The 22247-nt window shown below is 50.2% G+C and overlaps 1 protein-coding gene across 1 annotated transcript in view; it reads left to right on the top strand.

Moving 5' to 3' along the window:
• Positions 1–22247, top strand: part of USP2 (ubiquitin specific peptidase 2) — a 147701-nt gene that overhangs the window by 9699 nt on the left and 115755 nt on the right. Inside the window, exon 2 of the mRNA XM_060251272.1 lies at positions 7572–7655. The gene's annotated coding sequence lies outside the window, so the exon portion shown is untranslated. The remainder of the gene's footprint in view (positions 1–7571; positions 7656–22247) is intronic.

Below are 22247 nucleotides of genomic sequence, written 5' to 3'. Positions count from 1 at the left end.
GCAAGACACAATAATAGTTCTCCTGTCTTCCATTTTTTCCTCGCTGAAAGAGTGCAACTGGCCCAAGATCACCCCAACGAGTTTCCATGGCACAAGCAGGGATTTAAATCCAAGTTTCCCAGATACTAATTGGACACTTTTAAGCCATTACTCCATGCTGACTTTTCCTCTTGGAAGCAAAGAAGCAGGGCAAAGAAGTAGGAGTTGACAGCTACCTTAAATAAATGCAAGAGATTTATTTCTTCTTTCCGAGAATTATTTCGACACAGCTATTACAGCATTGGGGAAAATGTAGAAAGGACAACTAGGACGATGAAAGGGTTGGAACACTTTCCCTATGAAGAAAGGTTAAAACGCTTGGGGCTCTTTAGCTTGGAAAAATGTCGACTGCGGGGTGACATGATAGAGGTTTACAAGATTATGCATAGGACAGAGAAGGTAGAGAAAGAAGGACTTTTCGCCCTTTCTCCAGTATCCAATATCTCCTTCTTCTTCCCACGCTTCCCCAAACTCATTCATCAGCCCCATCGTCAGGAGCTAGGGTTGCCAATCCCCAGGTGGGGGCAGGGAATCCCCCGGTTTGGAGGCCCTCCCCCCGCTTCAGGGTCTCCAGAAAGCGGGGGGGGGGGGGGAGGAGGGAAATGTTTTCTGGGAACTCTATTATGCCCTATGGAGATTTATTCCTATAGAAAATCATGGAAAATTGATCCGTGGGTATCTGGGGCTCTGGGGGGGGGGCTGTTTTTTTGGGTAGAGGCACCGGGTTTTCAGTATAGCATCTAGTGCCTCTCCCCAAAATACCTTCCAAGTTTCAAAAAGGTTGGACCAGGGGGTCCGATTCTATGATCCCCAAAAGAAGGTGCCTCTATCCTTCATGATTTCCTATGGAAGGAAGGAATTGAAAAGGTGTACCTTTTCCCTTTCAATGTGATGGCCAGAACTCCCTTTGGAGTTCAATTATGCTTGTCACAGCCTTGATCTTGGCTCCACCCCAATGTCTCCTGCCTCCACCCCCAAAGTCTCCTGGCTCCATCCTCAAAGTCCCCAGATATTTCTTGAATTGGACTTGGCAACCCTATCAGGAGCTGTTGTTCTGGACCTGGCCGTGTTTTCTTGCATTCCGATGACCTTAGCAAGCTGTCAGCAGGGGAGGTGTGTGTGTGTGGGGGGGGGGGGGACTGGACGTGTTTCTTGTTGTTGTGTACATCACCAAGGAGAGGTAGAACTGCTGCAGGCCAGCCGCCTTTGAAAATAGGTGCTGCGCTCTCTCAGAGAAGCTGGTCTGCCTGCTTGGGATGTTACTGGGGAAAGAGTGTTGCAGAACAGGTACGTGTGTGTGTGTGGGGGGGGGTGAGTTCAAGGCACAGAACAAAGTGCCCATTATCTGAAAAAGCGATCAGGAGAGAGCAAAGCAGAAAGGGTTGAGCCGGTGAATCGGCCAGGGTTGCCAACTTCCAGGGTGAGAGGGAAGGAAGCTGCAGTTAAGAGTCGCCAACTCCAAACCTGGAGATTTGAGGGTGGGGTTTAGGGAGGGGCCCCGTGGCGCAGAGCGGTAAAAGCGGCAGTACTGCAGAACTGTGATCTGAACTCTCTGCTCACGACCTGAGTTCTATCCCAGCGAAAGCTGGTTCAGGTAGCCGGCCCAAGGTTGACTCAGCCTTCCATCCTTCCGAGGTAACAACCCTAGCGGAGAGGGAATAACTGCAGACCCACTTGAAGTGGCAATATTCTTACCTCCCCCCCCCCTTAAAATTCCACTTTTTGGGGTTTCATGTTTTTAGATTCTAATATTAACTTGACAGCCTCGTGGTGCAAAGTGGTAAAGCTGCAGTACTGCAGTCCTAAGCTCTGCTCACGACCTGAATTGGATCCTGAAGAAAGCTGGGTTTTCAGGTAGCCAGCTCGAGGTTGACTCAGCCTTCCATCCTTCCAAGATCGGTAAAATGAGTACCCAGCTTGCTGGGGGAGAAGTGTAGATGACTGGTCAAGGCAATGGCAATCCCGGCGGAAGCTGGGTTCAGGTAGCCGGCTCAAGGTTGACTCAGCCTTCCATCCTTCCGAGGTCGGTAAAATGAGGACCCAGCTTGCTGGGGGGGGGGGCGAGGAGTGTAGAGGACTGGGGAAGGCAATGACAATCCTGGCAAAAGCTGGGTTCAGGTAGCCGGCTCAAGGTTGATTCAGCCTTCCATCCTTCCGAGGTCGGTAAAATGAGTACCCAGCTTGCTGAGGGGGAAGTATAAAAGACTGGGGAAGGCCCAACATCACTCCAGAGTCAGAAATAACTGGTGCTTGCACAGGGGACCTTTCCTTTCCTTTTCCTTAGGGAGGGGAGGGGCCACCTGCAGGGTATAATGCCATGCACTCCACTTTCCAAAGCAGCTATTTTCTCCAGGAGAAGCGGAATAAATGTAAATAATTAGTAATAACTAAGTAAACAATAAAGATGCATTTCTGGAGAGAAGTGGTCATTCTGCGAGTTCTCCAGCCACCACCTGGAGAATGGCAACCCTAGCTGGAGTTCTCCCAGAATTACAACTAGTCTCCAGACTACACCAATGATTTTCCCTGGAGAAACCAGCACAAGAGGGTTTTTCAGCACAGATTAATTGAATGGCTCACAAACTTCCCTGGATAAAGGATGGAGGACTGAGGTCTGTACTACTGTGGATAGCTTATTGTAGGGAAGGCCCTGCTTTGAAATCTCTGTACCTCTTAATGTGCCACATCAGGAATAAGGCTTCAGTTTCTTTCTGGTGGTTCCGGACTTTAAAATCATGCATTGGCTATTGAACGTCCCCCCTGTTTCTGATTGTGTTGATTCACTCTGTGTAACCCACCTTGCACGCCTGTGAGAAAGCCGGACGATAAATAATGGAAACAAATGAATTAATGAAACACTCTGCGGTCTATTCCAGATGAAACCACCCCCCGCCCCTAGATTTCAACAGGCATCCCCCTCCCTAAACTCCCTGTGAATTCCCCAGGGAGGAGTTGGCAACCATAGTAGCGGCTCAACGGATGGCTGGATTTTGCAGAGCTGGTTTCAAACCCCACCCACCATTGGCCTGGGATGGCTGCGAGTTTCCCAGCAGAGCTATTGTCTCTCTGAAGCATAGCCTAAGTACACGCAGGTGTATTTCGATGTAAATCGATGGTGCAGTCTCATTTGGAATACTGTGTGCAATTCTGGTCACCGCACCTCAAAAAAGGATATTATAGCATTGGGAAAAGTCCAGAAAAGGGCAACTAGAATGATTAAAGGGCTGGAACACTTTCCCTATGAAGAAAGGTTGAAACGCTCAAGGCTCTTTAGCTTGGAGAAACGTCGACTGTGGAGTGAGATGATAGAGGTTTACAAGATAATGCACGGGATAGAGAAAGTAGAGAAAGAAGTACTTTTCTCCCTTTCTCACAATACAAGAACTCGTGGGCATTCAATGAAATAGCTGAGCAGTCGGGTTAGAACAGATAAAAGGAAGTACTTCTTCACCCAAAGGGTGATTAACATGTGGAATTCACTGCCACAGGAGGTGGTGGCGGCTACAAGCATAGACAGCTTAAAGAGGGGATTGGATAAAAATATGGAGCAGAGGTCCATCAGTGGCTATTAGCCACAGTATATTATTGGAACTGTCTGGGGCAGTGATGCTCTGTATTCGTGGTGCTTGGGAGGGGCAAAGTGGAAGGGCTTCTAGCCCCAATTGTGGACCTCCTGGTGGCACTTGGGGAGGTTTTTTTGGCCACTGTGTGACACAGAGTGTTGGACTGGATGGGCCATTGGCCTGATCCAACATGGCTTCTCTTATGTGACACAGAATGTTGGACTGGGTCGGCCATTGGCCTGATCCAACATGGCTTCTCTTATGTGACACATAGTGTTGGACTGGATGAGCCATTGGCCTGATCCAACATGGCTTCTCTGATGTTCTTATTTATTCAACCTTTAGCATTCGCTAGCCCTGTTTCTCCCATCCTTCGTTCCCCTTTCTCCCTGTCTCTTCTCCATCCCTGACATCACCATTGTTTCACACAGGGCTTTTCTGTAGAAAAAGCCCAGCAGGAGCTCATTTTCATATTAGGCCATGCCCCCTGTTATCACCATCGTTTCACACAGGGCTTTTTTTTTTAAAGAAAAAGCCCAGCAGGGATTCATTTGCATATCAGGCCACACCCCCTGAGACCAAGCCAGCAGGAATTGTGTTCCTGTGCATTCCTGCTCAAAAAAACCCCCCTAGGGCCTACCTTGCAGGGTCAGCATGGGAGTGCGGACTCATGAAGAACACTTTCCAAATGCTGAGCGCCACTCAAGTAGTCTGTGGATCGGCTAGGCATGCCGCTCCTGCAAAGAAGTCCAAGAAAGTTCCTCAGGAATCCCTGAATAGCATGCCCTCTGGCACATGCCTGCTTCTTTAAGGCGTTTGTGTTAAGGCTCAAGCCAGGCTGTTAACAATGGAACAACTGTTGTTGTTGTTCAGCCGCACAGTCAAGTCCGACTCTTTGCAACCCCCTGGACCAAGTCACGCCAGGCCCTCCTGTCTTCCAGCATCCTCTGAAGTCTGCTCAAATTCGTGTTGGTTACATCCGCAACGCTGTCCAGCCATCTCACCTTTTGCCGTCCCCTTCACTTGGCAGGACATTAATTCACAGGGTCACTGTAAGCTGGAAGAACCTGATGGCACTTAACGTCCACACCCACATCGTCCATTTGTAGCCCTGTTGCTCCCAAGGCTGTTTCCAGCCACAGCAATTAAAAACTATGATGAGTTCATAAAAACAAAACCCCCAAAAAGTGATTAACAGAGCAATAAAACAACCAGCCACAAAAGCTTCCCATGACACCCAGCAGCCGCACTGTAACTTAGAATGTTAGCAGACATTAGTAAAACCCACCCTGTCCGATACGTTCATCTGGTCTAGTAGTTGCGATGTTGGGCTCGAATCTGGGAGACCCGGGTTCGAATCCCTGCTCTGTCTTGGAAGCTTGCTAGGAGACCTTGGGCCAGTCACACCCTCTCCGCCTAACCATCCGCACGGGGTTGTTGGGAGGATAAAATGGAGGAGAGAAGAATGCTGTAAGCCACTTGAGGTGGCTTCTTTAGTAGTAGATAATTAAAAAAAAAAGCAGGCAGGATGTGAGAAAAACAAGAAGAAGAAAAAGTTAGAATTATTAAAACAGCATCCGGAAGCTTGAGAGAAGGAAAAGGATTTTGGCACCCCGTGACTCTCTATGGGGGAAAGAATTCTGTAGCTGAGGGGCCGCAACAGATAAGGAGCCATCTTTAATGCTTGGCCAACTTGGGCAAAGAGAATGAGGTAGCTGTGAGTTCGCCCTGGAGAAAAGGGCAGCTTTGGAAAGTGGACTCTGTGATATTAGATACCCACTGAACTTAGGGTTGCCAAGTCCAGTTCAAGAAATACCTGGGGACTTTGGGGGTGGAGCCAGGAGACATTGGGGTGGAGCCAGTAACAAGGTTGTGCCAAGCATCACTGAACTCCAAAGGGAGTTCTGGCCATCGCATTTAAAGGGACCGTGCTCCTTTTAAATGCCTTCCCTCCATTGGAAAAAAATGAAGAATAGGGGCGCCTTCTTTTGAGGCTCGTAGAATTTGACTCCCTGGTCCAATCATTTTGAAACTTGGAGGGTATTTTGGGGAGAGGCACTGGATGCTACACTGGAAATTCGGTGCCTCTGCCACAAAAAAACAGCCCTCCCCCTAGAGCCCCAGATAATCATAGATCAAATCTCCATTATAGCCTATGGGAATTGATCTTCAGAATAATGGAGTGCCCAGCAGACATTTCCTCCCCCCTCCCGCACTTTCTGATGACCCTGAAGCAGGCAGAAGGCCTCCAAACCGGGGGATCCCCTGCCCTCACCTGGGGATTGGCAACCTTAACTGAACTCCCTGTTTTCATCAAATTACACCTCCCCCTCGCCCCCTCAGGTTCTGTCCCCATATTTCCAAGAATTTCCCAGTATGGAGTTGACATCCCAGGGTATACCACAGATTCTAGACGAAATCCCTCCCCATATCTCACCCTCCCCTGGTTTTACCCCCCAAATTTCCTGACTAGGAGTTGGCAACCCTGCTATATCAAGGGCATGAAGAAGGTGAGTGGAGCTGCCGTCTCTCAGTGTACTGAAGTTTCTGTGTCTGGCCGCCTGGGGTGATTGGTACTTGACAGATACGACCAGAACTCTCGCTGTGCTTAAGAAAATAAGAGAAGCCATGTTGGATCAGGCCAATGGCCTATCCAGTGCAACACTCTGTGTCACATAAGAGAAGCCATGTTGGATCAGGCCAATGGCCTATCCAGTCCAACACTCTGTGTCACACAGTGGCCAATAGCCACTGATGGACCTCTGCTCCACATTTTTATCCAATCCCCTCTTGAAGCTGTCAATGCTTGTAGCCACCACCACCTCCTGCAGTGAATTCCACATGTTCTTTGGGTGAAGAAGTCCTTCCTTTTATCCGTTTTAACCTGACTGCTCAGCAATTTCATCGAATGCCCACGAGTTCTTGTATTGTGAGAAAGGGAGAAAAGGACTTCTTTCTCTACTTGCTCCATCCCATGCATAATCTTGTAAACCTCTATCATGTTACTCAAGCAGTGCTTCCAATACAATCAGAAAGGCCTCTTCTACAGGTCATCGGCAAGCTGTTAAAAAAAGTATTACTGAGCATTTTTACACGGGAGAGGTTAGACCCGGCACCCTAAACTCACTCTCAAAAATTACTTTCTGTTGGAGTTTTCTGGAAAAGATGTATGCGTCACAGGGCTCTTTTTCTAGCAGGAGCTCCTCTGCATATTAGGCCACGCACCCCTGATGTAGCCAATCCTCCAAGAGCTAAGAGGGCTCTTAGTACGGGGCCTACAGGAAGCTCCAGGAGTGGCTACATCGGGGGGCGTGGCCTAATACACAGAGGAGCACCTATACACAAACTGAGTAACCAAGCCCAGATTGGGGAGGGGGCTGTGGCTCAGTGGTAGAAGCACGGAGAAGGTCCTGAGTTCAGATTCCGCAGCATCTCCGGTTAAAAAGGACCAGGCAGGAGGTGATGTGAAAGACCTCTGCCTGAGACCCTGGAGAGCAGCAGCCCGTCTGAGTAGACAAGGCTGATCTTGACGGACCAAGGATTTGCTTCCGTATCAGGCAGCTTCTCACGAAGAAAGTTAAAAAAAAAATGTTGGGTTTGCTGCCTCACACTAATCACCTGCAACTTTCAGCTCGGGTGCTCCCCTTTGGCGTGCCTCAGTGTCCCAACCGGAGCCCTGGGAACTTGGAGCGCATACCTGGCCAAGTCAGCGTGAATCTCGGCACCTCCCCGGCCCTTTGAAGCTATTAGATGAGGCAGCATTCCAAAAATGTGTCAGGCATCATTATCCCAGTGACGCTTGGGAGCAAAGCCTCGAGCCGAGGGCAGGAAGTAGCACGAGGGAGGCCAGCCAGAGGCCTTTTTTTCCCCTTTTGCACTAAGGACAGAGCTCACCTGCTCGCAACCGAGTCCCCCACGGGTCACGTGCTGAGCTCACCTTACCCTCTTGCTCTTTCTCTCCCCCTGCAGCCCGAGCAGTCAGGATGGTATGATGCGAAGTCGTTCCTAACACCACGAGGAACAAAACTCTCGTAGAAGTGGCAGTCACAGACGGTAAGCACCTGGAGGAGGGGCTGGCTCGGGTTTCCCCGGGAGGATCCGTAAGGGGTGCAGGGCTTTCCTTTCTGGGTGGAACAAAGGAAGCTCAAAGGGGACTTCACTCACTGGAAGAGCCTCTGCTTGGCACACAGAAGGTCCACCCAGGTCAAATCCCCGGCATCTCCAGCTTTAAGAAGGACTTATTTATTATTTATTTATTGCTTTAAATTTCTATCATATATATATATGTTGAACATATATATGAAGCTGCCTTATACTGAATCAGACCCTGGGTCCATCAAAGTCGGTATCGTCTACTCAGACTGGCAGCAGCTCTCCAGGGTCTCAAGCTGAGGTTTTTCATGCCTATTTGCCTGGACCCTTTTTAGTTGGAGATGCCGAGGATTGAACCTGGGACCTTCTGCTTCCCAAGCAGATGCTCTACCACTGAGCCACCGTCCCTCCTCTATCCCGCCCTCTCTGCAAGCGGACTCAGGGCGGCTAACAGCATTCCTTTTTACAGGTTAAAACCAATAAAAAAAATAATTACAGTTTAAATTAAAAACAAAACAAAACATTTCATTTCATGGTGCTGTATCACTACAATATAATATAAGCGGCGATCACATAGTACTCTATAACGATGCAGGGTGGCAGCTCTCTCTCGGTTAGATCTCAAAGGCCTGTCAAAACAGTTCGGTCTTACAGGCCCTGTGGAAAGTAGAAAGATCCCGCAGGGCCCTTATGGCCCCCGGGAGAGCATTGCACAATTCTGGTGCTGCCACCAAGAAGGCCCTAGCTCGCGTCAGCTGCAGCCCTAGCCTCCTTTGGTCCAGGGATGGACAATAGATTTTTTGTCCCTGAATGCAGTGCTCTCTGGGGAACATGTGGCGAAAGGCGGTCCCGCAAACAGACAGGCCCCTGACCATGGAGGGCTTTAAAGGTCAATGCCAACACCTTGAAACGGTGTTGAGCCAGTGCAGCTCTCTCAGCACTGGCCGAATGTGCTCCCACCGGGGGAGCCCCATTAACAGCCGTGCCGCAGCTTGTAACAAACAGGGCTTTTTCTGTAGCAGTAGCTCCTTTGCATATTAGGCCACACCCCACTGATGTAGCCAGTCCTCCAAAAGTTCACAGGGCTCTTCGTACAGGGCCTACTGGAAGCTCTTGGAGGACTGGCTACATCAAAGGGGTGTGGCCTAATATGCAAAGGAGTTCCTGATACAAAAAAAAAGCCCTGGTAGCAAGTGATGTGAAAGACCTCCTCCACTCGAGACCTTTAGAGCCACTGCCGATCTGAGTAGTCAATACTCACCTTTACATTCCAAGGGTCCGTTTCAGAATAAGACATCTTCGTGTGTTGTGGGGTTGTAACTCAGTTGGCAGGGCCTCCGCTTGGCATGCAGAAGGTCCCAGGTTCAAATCCCGGCATCTCCGATGAAAAGGAGGCGATAGGCCAGGCAAAAGAGACTTCTGACGTAGATCCTGGAGAGTCTCCGTAGACAGTGCTGACTTGGATAGACCACATGCTGTGACTTGTGGGGTCTGGGGAGAATACTGGAGAGGTTGATTTCGCATGCCTGGTGCTTAGCATGTCCATCGTCGTGGGGCTCTTGCCCGGGACTTAGCCACAAGTCAGTCTTCTATTTCTCCCCAAACAAATGTGGAGCGAGACAGATGCTCCCCGCTGAATGCTCTCACTCACACCCCACGAAAGGGCTCTGGGAACCCAGGGTTGCATTACAACAAGCTACCTTGTCGGAACGGCTGGCCTAATGACGCGTTCGCATCACGCCCGTGAGGTGGCGGCTTTGATTGCCCCAGCCAAATTCCACCCGGCTTAATTATATCCTGCCGCGCCAATTTTCCTCGCTCAACTCATTTGCCTTCTCCTCCTAACGATCGGTTAGAGCTCCGTTCCACCCCAGAAGCAGCAGCCTCCCAGAGCTAGGAAGCCAGACATGACCCCCAGGGACCAAAAAGGTATTTCCAGCTTTCCTTTCTTCTTTTTTTTTTCCACCAGGGCCAACCTGTTGGGTTGCGAGAGGACAGCCCCGGGGGGGAAGGGAAACAAAATTGGGATCAAGGATCTTGAGATCTCTTGAAACGGAATGGGTCAAAAGGCAAAGTCGCCCAGCGGGCTGTGTTTCAGAGCGAGAAGCTCGAAAGGTGATTATTGTGTAAGTAGCAATTAGTGAAGTGCAGAGCGATAGGGCTGGACTTTCCGTGAGCCTGTCTGGGCCTCAGAAACGTCCCGTGCTCCAGGATCCACACTGGTGCAATCCTGCTTCAAAAAACTGCTGCCTTGGCGCTACAACTGGAACCCCCCCCCCCTTTTCAGGTTGACGTGGAGGGTGGCCAGGAGACATCCCCTGCCTGTGGCACTCGGGAGTTGTCTGTGCTAAGCGAGCCACATGGAGAGAGCATAAGGCATTAGAAATCCAGCAATGGTCTCTGGGCCAGGTCCAGAGGACCATAGAGCGGGGGTGGCCAATGGTAGCTCTCCAGATGTTTTTTTGCCTACAACTCCCATCAGCCCCAGCCAGCACGGCTGGGGCTGATGGGAGTTGTAGGCAGAAAAACATCTGGAGAGCTACCGTTGGCCACCCCTGCCACAGTACAATCGGTGCTGCACCACGCGAAGGTCACAGCGATTTGCGGCTCTGGGCCAGCTCTGAGACTCTGATCCTGGTGCTCTCGTTGTGGCCTGGATCTGCGTTGGGTTGTGTGGTTCTGTGGGCCTTGTGACCTCGTAGCGCTGTTGTGGTTGTTTTCGATGGTGGCTTTTTCAGGAGCCTCGTTTTTTTCTCTCTGCATGTTTCTGGAATCTTCAAGAATCCGGTGTCTCCTTTGGCTGTGGCAATGCTAGCTTTTGTTTCTTTTTTTTAAAAAAAAAAACACAGTTTGGGGTGTGGCAGTCGAATGTGTGAACCTATCCGGATTCTTTTTTCCCATTGGGATGTATTTGAGGTAGAGTTGCCAACCTCCAGTCGAGGGCTGGAGATTCCCCAAAATAACAACTGGTCAATAGCTTTTTGTTTGTTTGAAATATTTATTCCACTTTTCCTGCCTGCTTTGGAAGGTGACCTCTATGGTAAAATGCCCTCCAGAGTTTCCTCACCTCCCTAAAGCCTACCCTGCCAGGTTCCACCCACAAATCTCCAGGGATATCTGAAGCAGTTGACAACCCTGTCTTGGGAGGAGAGCCAGTTTGGTGTAGTGGTTAAGTGTGCAGTCTCTTATCTGAGAGAACCAGGTTTGATTCCCCACTCCTCCACTTGCAGCTGCTAGAATGGCCTTGGGTCAGCCAGAGCTCTGGCAGAGCTGTCCTTGTGAGAGCCAGTTTGGTGTAGTGGTTAAGTGCACGGACTCTTATCTGGGAGAACCGGGTTTGATTCCCCACTCCTCCACTTGCACCTGCTAGCATGGCCTTGGGTCAGCCAGAGCTCTGGCAGAGCTGTCCTTGTGAGAGCCAGTTTGGTATAGTGGTTAAGTGTGCAGACTCTTATCTGGGAGAACCAGGTTTGATTCCCCACTCCTCCACTTGCAGCTGCCGGAATGGCCTTGGGTCAGCCATAGCTATCGCAGGAGTTGTCCTTGAAAGGGCAGCTACTGTTAGAGCTCTCTCAGCCCCACCTACCTCACAGGGTGTCTGTTGTGGGGGGGAAAGGTAAAGGAGATTGCGAGCCACTCAGAGACTCTGAGATTCAGAGTGGAGGGCAGGGTAGAAATCCAATATTGTTATTATTTGGTTGGCAGGATGGGATGGCTTTGCTTCTGATTGATCTTTCTCTGGATTTTGTCGTTCTTTTCGGCAGGCTGTAGTTTTGCTGGGATAAATACTGTTCATCCTCCAAGGGTGCAGTTTGGCTGGAGAGCGGAGAGGCAGATTCTCTCGAGGAAAGGTGTAGAATTGGGTCACCGGCTTCACAGGAGGAGGGGCTGGTCTCTCCGTCTTACTGGTGCAGAAGACGGCTTGGGGGAGGTGGTTTGATTTTGGGAGAAACTGCATTTTCTGAACCTCCTCCCCCCTTTCTGGATCACTGTGGGGGAGGAAAGGCAGCATTGGTATAGCCTAATCTCAGCAGATCTTAGAAGCTAAGAGGGTTTGGTGCTTGGATGGGAGACCACCAAGGAAGGCTCTGCAGAGGCAGGCAATGGCCACCCATCTCTGCTTCCTCTCCCTTGCCTTGGAAGCCCCTTGCTGGAGTCACCATAAGCTGGAAGCTCAGGCTGTGAAAACATCATGATACGGCATCACCCCAGAGTCAGAAATGACTGGTGGTTGCACAGGGGACTACCTTTACCTTTAAGCAGGGCTGGTACTTGGAAGGGAGACCACCAAGGAAGGCTCTGCAGAGGAAAGCCATGGCAAACCACCTCTGCTTCTCCCTTGCCTTGGGAGCCCCTTGCTGGGGTTCCTGCAAGTCAGTTGCAACTTGACGTCACTTATGTATGTATATACAGCAGTTCCCCACCTTCTATGCGAAATCGCTCTAGGAGTAAACATTCTGTCTGCACACCTGCTAATTGCATTTTTAAACCTCAGCTTTGAGCCCCACTGCTTGTCGTTACTGACCCTGGAGGGGTGAGAAAACAGACTGAGAGAGGGTAGAAAGGCTTCACCCTTCCAGGATTAAAACCAATCCGGGGATCTATCAGTGAAACTGGTTGAAAGAGGAGAAGCGTTAGACCCTGTCTTCCCCTGCACGGTGGCCCCGATCCATAACGAAGCTTCACACCATTGCTGTTTCCATGTTAAAACACCTGCCAGTTTTTAGTAGGGGTCTGTGAGGTAGAGTGGTAAAGCTGCAGTACTGCGGTCGGAGCTCTCTGCTCACGACCTGAGTTCGATCCCAGCGGAAGCTGGTTTCAGGTAGCCGGCTCCAGGTTGACTCAGCCTTCTATCCTTCCGAGGTCGGTCAAATGAGTCCCCAGCTTGCTGAAGAAAGCCCCATGGCGCAGAGTGGTAAAGCTGCAATACTGCAGTCTGAATTCTCTGCTCATGACCTGAGTTCGATCCCAGCGGAAGCTGGTTTCAGGTAGCCGGCTCAGGGTTGACTCAGCCTTCCATCCTTCCGAGGTCGGTCAAAGGAGTCCCCAGCTTGCTGAAGAAAGCCCCATGGTACAGAGTGGTAAAGCTGCAGTACTGCAGTCCAAATTCTGCTCACGACCTGAGTTCGATCCCAGCGGAAGCTGGTTTCAGGTAGCCGGCTCAGGGTTGACTCAGCCTTCCATCCTTCCGAGGTCGGTCAAAGGAGTCCCCAGCTTGCTGAAGAAAGCCCCATGGCACAGAGTGGTAAAGCTGCAGTACTGCAGTCCAAATTCTGCTCATGACCTGAGTTCGATCCCAGCGGAAGCTGGTTTCAGGTAGCCGGCTCCAGGTCGACTCAGCCTTCCATCCTTCCGAGGTCAGTCAAATGAGTACCTGGCTTGCTGGGGGGAAGTGTAGATGGCTGGGGAAGGCAATGGCAAACCACCCCGTAAAAAGTCTGCTGTGAAATTAGAAGCAAAGGAAATAAGTCCATAAATGGAAATGACACATTGGAATAAAGAAAATGGGAAAAAAAATTAATTAGAAAAGCTCATATAGCTGACAACAGAAAGTGATTACAATGTGTAATTTGTTGCCAGGGGGTAGTGATGGCAACAGAAATAAACAGTTTTAAGAGGAATTCGATCAGGGGCAGTGTTCCCTGTAAGCTGGGAAGTCTTGTGTGCAGAAATTGTACTTCGTGAGCTACTGGAATAAAGTTGTGAGCCACTGCATATATTACCTTGCTCGGGGGTCATCCTTCCTGAGCTAAGAAAAAAATGTGTGAGTCGGAGGCTAAAAAACTGTGAGCCAGCTCACACTAACTCAGCTTAGAGGCAACACTGGTCAGGGGTGTCGAACTAATTTGTTACAAGGGCCAGAGGTGACCTAAATGAGATCTTGTCGGGCTGGGCCATGTCAGGTTGGGCCATGCGTGTACCTAATGAAGATTAGGTAGCAGAGATATAAATTTTATAAAGAACACCCCCTCCGCTTCTCCCTTGCCTTGTAAGCCCCTTGCTGGGGCTCCTGTAAGTCGGTTATAATATATATATAAACTTAAAACATGCTTTAAAAGTTAGCACTCATCGGTCGGAGAGCCAGTTTGGTGTAGTGGTTAAGTGTGCGGACTCTTATCTGGGAGAACCGGGTTTGATTCCCCACTCCTCCACTTGCACCTGCTGGAATGGCCTTGGGTCAGCCATAGCTCTGGCAGAGCTTTCCTTGAAAGGGCAGCTGCTGTGAGAGCCCTCTCCAGCCCCACCCACCTCACAGGGTGTCTGTTGTGGGGGAGGAAGGTAAAGGAGTTTGTGAGCCGCTCTGAGACTCTTCGGAGTGGAGGACGGGATATAAATCCAATATCTTCATCTACCTCACAGGGTGTCTGTTGTGGGGGAGGAAGGGAAAGGAGATTGTGAGCCGCTCTGAGACTCTTTGGAGTGGAGGGCGGGATATAAATCCAATATCTTCATCTACCTCACAGGGTGTCTGTTGTGGGGGAGGAAGGGAAAGGAGATTGTGAGCCGCTCTGAGACTCTTCGGAGTGGAGGGCGGGATATAAATCCAATATCTTCATCTACCTCACAGGGTGTCTGTTGTGGGGGAGGAAGGGAAAGGAGATTGTGAGCCGCTCTGAGACTCTTCGGAGTGGAGGGCGGGATATAAATCCGATATCTTCATCTACTTCACAGGGTGTCTGTTGTGGGGGAGGAAGGGAAAGGAGATTGTGAGCCACTCTGAGACTCTTCGGAGTGGAGGGCAGGATATAAATCCGATATCTTCATCTACTTCACAGGGTGTCTGTTGTGGGGGAGGAAGGGAAAGGAGATTGTGAGCCGCTCTGAGACTCTTCGGAGTGGAGGGCGGGATATAAATCCAGTATCTTCATCTACCTCACAGGGTGTCTGTTGTGGGGGAGGAAGGGAAAGGAGATTGTGAGCCGCTCTGAGACTCTTCGGAGTGGAGGGCGGGATATAAATCCAATATCTTCATCTACCTCACAGGGTGTCTGTTGTCGGGGAGGAAGGGAAAGGAGATTGTGAGCCGCTCTGAGACTCTTTGGAGCGGAGGGCAGGATATAAATCCGATATCTTCATCTACTTCACAGGGTGTCTGTTGTGGGGGAGGAAGGGAAAGGAGATTGTGAGCCGCTCTGAGACTCTTCGGAGTGGAGGGTGGGATATAAATCCAATATCTTCATCTACCTCACAGGGTGTCTGTTGTGGGGGAGGAAGGGAAAGGAGATTGTGAGCCGCTATGAGACTCTTCGGAGTGGAGGGCGGGATATAAATCCAATATCTTCATCTACCTCACAGGGTGTCTGTTGTGGGGGAGGAAGGGAAAGGAGATTGTGAGCCGCTCTGAGACTCTTCGGAGTGGAGGGCGGGATATAAATCCAATATCTTCATCTACCTCACAGGGTGTCTGTTGTGGGGGAGGAAGGGAAAGGAGATTGTGAGCCGCTCTGAGACTCTTTGGAGTGGAGGGCGGGATATAAATCCAATATCTTCATCTACCTCACAGGGTGTCTGTTGTGGGGGAGGAAGGGAAAGGAGATTGTGAGCCGCTCTGAGACTCTTCGGAGTGGAGGGCGGGATATAAATCCGATATCTTCATCTACTTCACAGGGTGTCTGTTGTGGGGGAGGAAGGGAAAGGAGATTGTGAGCCACTCTGAGACTCTTCGGAGTGGAGGGCAGGATATAAATCCGATATCTTCATCTACTTCACAGGGTGTCTGTTGTGGGGGAGGAAGGGAAAGGAGATTGTGAGCCGCTCTGAGACTCTTCGGAGTGGAGGGCGGGATATAAATCCAGTATCTTCATCTACCTCACAGGGTGTCTGTTGTCGGGGAGGAAGGGAAAGGAGATTGTGAGCCGCTCTGAGACTCTTTGGAGCGGAGGGCAGGATATAAATCCGATATCTTCATCTACCTCACAGGGTGTCTGTTGTGGGGGAGGAAGGGAAAGGAGATTGTGAGCCGCTCTGAGACTCTTCGGAGTGGAGGGTGGGATATAAATCCAATATCTTCATCTACCTCACAGGGTGTCTGTTGTGGGGGAGGAAGGGAAAGGAGACTGTGAGCCGCTATGAGACTCTTCGGAGTGGAGGGCGGGATATAAATCCAATATCTTCATCTACCTCACAGGGTGTCTGTTGTGGGGGAGGAAGTGAAAGGAGATTGTGAGCCGCTCTGAGACTCTTCGGAGTGGAGGGTGGGATATAAATCCAATATCTTCATCTACCTCACAGGGTGTCTGTTGTGGGGGAAGAAGGGACTCTATCCTTAAAAGGGCAGCTGCTGTGAGAGCCCTCTCAGCCCCACCCACTTCACAGGATATCTGCTGTGGGGGGAGAAGATATAGGAGATTGTAAGCCGCTCTGAGTCTCTGATTCAGAGAGAAGAGTGGGGTATAAATCTGCAGTCTTCTTCTTGATTCCCCACTCCTCCAGTTGCAGCTGCTGGAATGGTCTTGGGTCAGCCACAGCTTTTGTAGGAGTTGTCCTTGAAAGGGCAGCTGCTGGGAGAGCCCTCTCAGCCCCACCCACCTCACAGGGTGTCTGTTGTGGGGGAAGAAGATATAGGAGATTGTACGCCACTCTGAGTCTCTGATTCAGAGGGAAGGGCGGGGTATAAATCCGCAGTCTTCTTCTTCTTCAAATCCATCCCCAAAGTCTCCAGATAATTTCAATACTGACCTGGCAACCCAAGATGGACTATTGGTCTGATCCAGGAGGGCTCTTCTGAGGTTCGTACGTCTCGTTCCACCAACCTGTTGCCCTGCATAGACTAAGGCCTGAAAGGGTTACAGACCCCTGCTGTTATGTGGTGCATTGCAGGACAAAGTTCCAAGCGAGGGAACACGTTCTTTTATTTTTCAGGGAAATATTTACCCCACAAGGGAATCCTTGTAAGCTTCTGAGGCAGGCTGAAAACCGCCGACTTAAACCAAGGCCCTTTCTCGGCCTGCGCCTCTTGTTTCCCCGGCGCAAGCCAAAGCCCAGCTGGCAGCCGGCCAGGGAGGCCAGCCAGTTCCAGAGTTTACGCCGGGCATCCTGAAAGGGCTCTGAAACGAGGCTGTTTCCCTAGCAACTGGAGACTCTCAGCCATGCGAGCTTCTGACTTTAAAGTCAAGGGAAGCCAGTGTGAGAGAGCGATGGCCGGCCGGCGGCCGGGCACTCCAGAGCCACATGCTCATCGGATCGTGGGGGATGCCTGCTTTCTCCAGCACCGCTTGGCATTTCTGGGTTTGAGCTATGTGGTAGAGCCGTCCTACCCCAGGCCAGTTGGATCAGGCCCCAACAGAGAACTTTCTTTCCAAACTGCGCCGTTTTCTAGTGGCGAGCCCGGCTCCTTCCTCTTTGACGGTCAAAACTGAACCAAGGTAGGCAGAGTTTGAACTGAGTTTCCTCCTGGGTCTAGCCCTGAAGTCTTGGCGGTAGGGGTGCCGTGTTTTTGGACCGGCTGCAAAGGTTTTGCAAGTGTTCCTTTTGACACCCTAGTTTGCTAGAAAAGTATGTAGGAAACCTAAAAGGTTAATATGCAATTAAAGGGCCGAACATTAAAAACAAAGTGCAAAAAAACCATAAATCAACATACATGTGTTTATTGTTGAAAGCTAAAACCATTTGAGGGCCCATTATAAGCCTCTAGCCTATGTAAAATCATAAAACCTCAATGGGAAGCCGCTCAACTTGACCTGACGTGTTTCGACCTAAATTGGTCTTCTTCAGAGGTCAGAAAGGGAAGTACATATATTGGCTCATAATACAGAACAGAATAAAACAATGTTGGACCACAAGGAAATTTAGTAAAGTGACAAAGACTTAGAGATATTCTTGAGGCCTCTTGTTCTATAGCCTTATGTCTTGATCAAGAGCGTACCTATAGCATTCAGTGTTTTTTTTTGTATGCCAACTCTTGGCACATAGGCTCTGACTTTACTTGATCAATTCTGGACCATGTGGCATACAAAAAAACACTGAATGCTGAAAGTATGCTCTTGATTAGGACATAAGGCTATAGAACAAGAGGCCTCAAGAATATCTCTAAGCCTTTGTCACTTTACTAAATTTCCTTGTGGTCCAGCATTGTTCTGTTGTTTTATTCTGTTCTGTATTTAGGGTTGCCACATCGAACCCCAGAAATATCTGGGGACTTTGGGGGTGAAGCCAGGAGACCCTGGGGTGGAGCTAGAGGGAGGGGCGGAAACGGCGCCGGGGAGCGTGGCGGACCGCCCCGCAGCCTCTTCTCCGCTCGCCGTGCTGCTCCTCCGAGATGGGCTCAGGCTGAGCCCATCTCGGAAAAGCAGCCACGGAGCGGAGCAGAGGCGGCAGCAGCGCGGCGGCCTCTTCTCAGCTCGCTGTGCTGCTCCTCCGAGATGGGCTCAGCCTGAGCCCATCTTGGAAGAGCAGCCACGGCGAGCGGAGCAGAGGCCGCCGCACTGCTGCCGCCTCTGGGGTGGAAGCGGAGGTGGGGGGGATGGAGGCGGGCCGGGGGCGTGGCGAGCCGCAAGTCCGGGTCCTAGAAGGGCCCGGATTCGCGGCTCGCCATGCTCCTGGCCTGCCTCGCCCTCCCCTGCGCTGCTGCTGTCTCTTGGCTGCTCCTCCGAGATGGGCTCAGCCTGGGCCCATCTCGGAGGAGCAACTGCGGTGGGCGGGGAGGGGCGGCAGCGGTGCGGCGCGGCGGCCTCCGGGGGACTCGTCATGCTCCCCGGTGCCGTTTCCCTCCTCTCCCCCCGCTTCCATTTTTTGGGGGAGCGGGGGAAGAGGGTGGAAATCCTGGGGTCCCCCGCCAGGGCGGGAGGGTTGGGAAGCCTATCTGTATTATGAGCCAATCTGTGTACTTCCCTTTCTGACCTCTGAAGAAGACCAATTTAGGTCGAAATGCGTCAGGTCAAGTTGAGTGGGTTCCCATTGAGGTTTTATGATTTTACATAGGATAGAGGCTTATGATGGGCCCTCAAATGGTTTTAGTTTTCAACAATAAATACATGTATGTTGATTTATGAATTTTTTTAAACTTTGTTTTTAATGTTCGGCCCTTTAATTGCATATTAACCTTTTAGGTTTCTTACTCCAGTTTTGGGTGAAGTTTCTTTCCCTTCTTTGTTTTTCTTTAGAAAAGCATGTAACCAAGAACGTAGCTGTTGTTGTTGGCATCAAGTCACAATCAACATTCCCTCTAAGCCGCGGAGTCTTGTGAGCAAAAATTCTACTTCATGAGCTACTGGCATGAAAGTCACGAGCTACTGCATGAATTAGTTTGCTCTGGGGCCATTTTTCCTGAGCTGAGACAAAAATGTGTGAGCCAGAGGCTAAAAACTTGTGTGCTAGCTCACACTAACTCAGTTTAGAGGGAGCACTGGTCACGATTGACTTCTGGCAACGCCGTACGGTTTTCCAGACGTTCAGAGGTGGTTTGCCATTGCCCTCTTCTGCGTCACAAGAATTAAATCTGCTCAAATGTTGTATCGTCGTCTGAGGAAACGACAGCTCAATTGCTGGGGAGAGTTGTCACTTGTAAGCGGAGCGGGAAAGATACTCTGCACAGGCTCAGAAATGCTGTTCATATTCCGGAAGCTACAAGGCCCATTCTAAATTAGAACAGAGTCGAATCTAGTCTAGTGAAATGTTGTGATCCGCCAGTCCAGGGGCACCCAAACTGTGGCTCAGGAGACACATATGGCTCTCGCACACGTAGCATGTGGCTTCTGAAGCCTCCCCCACCCTGTCGGCTGGCTTGGAGAAGGCATTTGTCTCTCTAAATTATTTATCCAAGCCAAGCCAGCCAGCAGCTTGGAGAATATATTTAAAGTTGCTTTCTTTCTACCTCTCCCTCCCCCATCCATTTTCCTTCCTTCCTTCCCTCAAACATCTGATGTTCATGTCTTGTCAAACATCTGACATTTATTCTATGTGGCTCTTATGTTAAGTTTGGCCACCCCTGCCCCAGTCTATCACACACACCATGTGCCATAGATTGTCAGGAACAGCAAGACTCTCTTCCAACCTAGCAATCTTTTCTCCTACTCAAGGTGTCCAAACCGCCACCCTATATCACTCTGCTCTGATTTACTTTTTTTTTTTTAGGCTTGCAAAATATTCTTCCCGACATAAAGTGGGTTATCCTTATTCCCATTTTTAAAAAATGAGAATTGTTTCATGCGTCGTAGATTTTTCTTCTTCCCACAAATAGCACTTTGTTGAAAAGCGTCCAAACCACACTGGCGGTGAACAGGGCCTTGTTTTGTAGAAAAAGCCCAGCAGGAACTCATTGGCATATTGGGCCACACCTCCGGACATCACCATGGTTTCACACAGGACTTTTTTTGTCGAAAAAGCCCAGCAGGAACTCATTTGCATATTAGGCCGCACCCCCTGACACCATGCCGGCCGGGACTGCGTTCCTTTGCGATCCTGCTCAAAAAAAAGCTCTGGTGATCAGTATATGAAAACCTGTGGGTATGTAGCTGCAACTTCTTGGTGCATTTTGGTCCCTTGCAACAAAACACTCTTGCGCGCTGCTTTCACTGTGACTCTTTGCACATGACTTGCATGCTTATGCCTTTAATGAAAGTGCTGTCTTGGACAGGAAACCTTTGCAGTGGAATGAGACCCAGGGTTGGGGGTGGGGAGCAATTCACCCAGGGCCTTGCAAAGAGCCAGTCAGTGGCAAAGCAGAGTCCGGAACCCGCTTCCCTCTGAGCTGTCATTCCAGCAAATGCTATATTATATTACTTTACCCGAGAATGTGTCTACTGCCTCTCCAGAGCCCAGACATGCCGGAGGGGGCTCACGACAATAAAGCAAAGTCAAGCAGACAATAAAAACAATAGAAACAAATCACAGCGGTGATGGGAAGTACCATCAAGTCAGAGTGGGCTTACGGCAACCCTGTAGGGCAGGGGTGGCCAACGGTAGCTCTCCAGATGTTTTTTGCCTACAACTCCCTTCAGCCCCAGCCAGCATGCTGGCTGGGGCTGATTGGAGTTGTAGGCAAAAAACATCTGGAGGGCTACCGTTGGCCACCCCTGCTGTAGGGTTTTCAAGGCAAGAGACGAACAGAGGTGGTTTGCTATTACCTACCTCTGCCCTGTGGCGCAGAGTGGTAAAGCTGCAGTACTGCAGTCGGAGCCCTCTGCTCACGACCTGAGTTCGATCCCAGCGGAAGTTGGTTCAGGTAGCAGGCTCCAGGTTGACTCAGCCTTCCATCCTTCCAAGGTCAGTAAAATGAGTCCCCAGCTTGCTGGGGGGGAAGTGTAGATGACTGGGGAAGGCAGTGGCAATCCACCCCGTAAAAAATCTGCTGTGAAAATGTTGTGAAAGCAACATCACCCCAGAGCCGGAAACAACTGGTGCTTGCACAGGAGACTACCTTTACCTTTGTAATCTATAGCTTAAGGAGCCCCATGGCGCAGAGTGGTAAAGCTGCAGTACTGCAGTCCTAAGCTCTGCTCATGACCTGAGTTCAATCCCGGCGGAAGCTGGGTTCAGGTAGCCAGTTCGAGGTTGCCTCAGCCTTCCATCCTTCCGAGGTTAGTAAAATGAGTCCCCAGCTTGCTGGGAGGAAAGTGTAGATGACTGGGGAAGGCAATGGCAAAAAAAACGAAAGGTCCCTTGTGCAAACACCAGTCGTTTCCGACTCTGGGGTGACGTTGCTTTCACAACGTTTTCACGGCAGACTTTTTACAGGGTGGTTTGCCATTGCCTTCCCCAGTCTTTTACACTTCCCCCCGGCAAGCTGGATACTCATTTTATCGACCTCGGAAGGATGGAAGGCTGAGTCAACCTTGGGCCAGCTACCTGAACCAGCTTTCACTGGCATAGAACTCAGGTCGTGAGCAGAGAGTTCAGATCACAGTACTGCAGTACCACCCAGTAAAAAAAGTCTGCCATGAAAACGTTGTGAAAGCAACGTCACCCCAGAGTCAAAAACGACTGGTGCTTGCACAGGGAACAGTCACCTTTACCTTTACCTTTGCGTAGCAACCCTAGGCTTGATTGGTGGTCTCCCATCCAGGGGTGGAATTCTAACAGGAGCTCCTTTGCATATTAGGCCACACACCCCTGACGTAACCAATCCTCCAAGAGCTTACAAAAAAGAGCCCTGTAAGCTCTTGGAGGATTGGCTACATCGGGGGGAGGTGGCCTAATATGCAAAGGAGCTCCTGCTAGAATTCCACCCCTGCATATTTCCAAAGCCCCTAGTTGTTGGAGAGAGGTGGGGTTTTTTTTGTAGCAGGAACTCCTTTGCATTTATTTATTTATTTATTTATTTATTTATTACTTTGCATTTATATCCCGCCCTCTCCGCAAGTGGACTCAGGGCGGCTTACAGTATCATAAAAACAATCAATTCCATAAAATATATAAAACCATAATACATTTATCAGTTTAAAACTATTACGCTATCTCGATCCAGTCTGGCGGTATTGGGTTCTGACTATGACCACCAGCTTCTGTAGGATGTCCGGTGGCAGTCCATTTTCAGTCAACCAGAAATGCCTGTCTAAACAGTTCGGTCTTACAGGCCCTGCGGAACGCCGACAGATCCCGCAGGGCCCTTATAGC

The sequence above is a fragment of the Heteronotia binoei genome, chromosome 12 (assembly GCF_032191835.1).
Source record: "Heteronotia binoei isolate CCM8104 ecotype False Entrance Well chromosome 12, APGP_CSIRO_Hbin_v1, whole genome shotgun sequence".
Taxonomy (NCBI): domain Eukaryota; kingdom Metazoa; phylum Chordata; class Lepidosauria; order Squamata; family Gekkonidae; genus Heteronotia; species Heteronotia binoei.
This window is presented reverse-complemented; position numbering and strand designations above follow the sequence as displayed.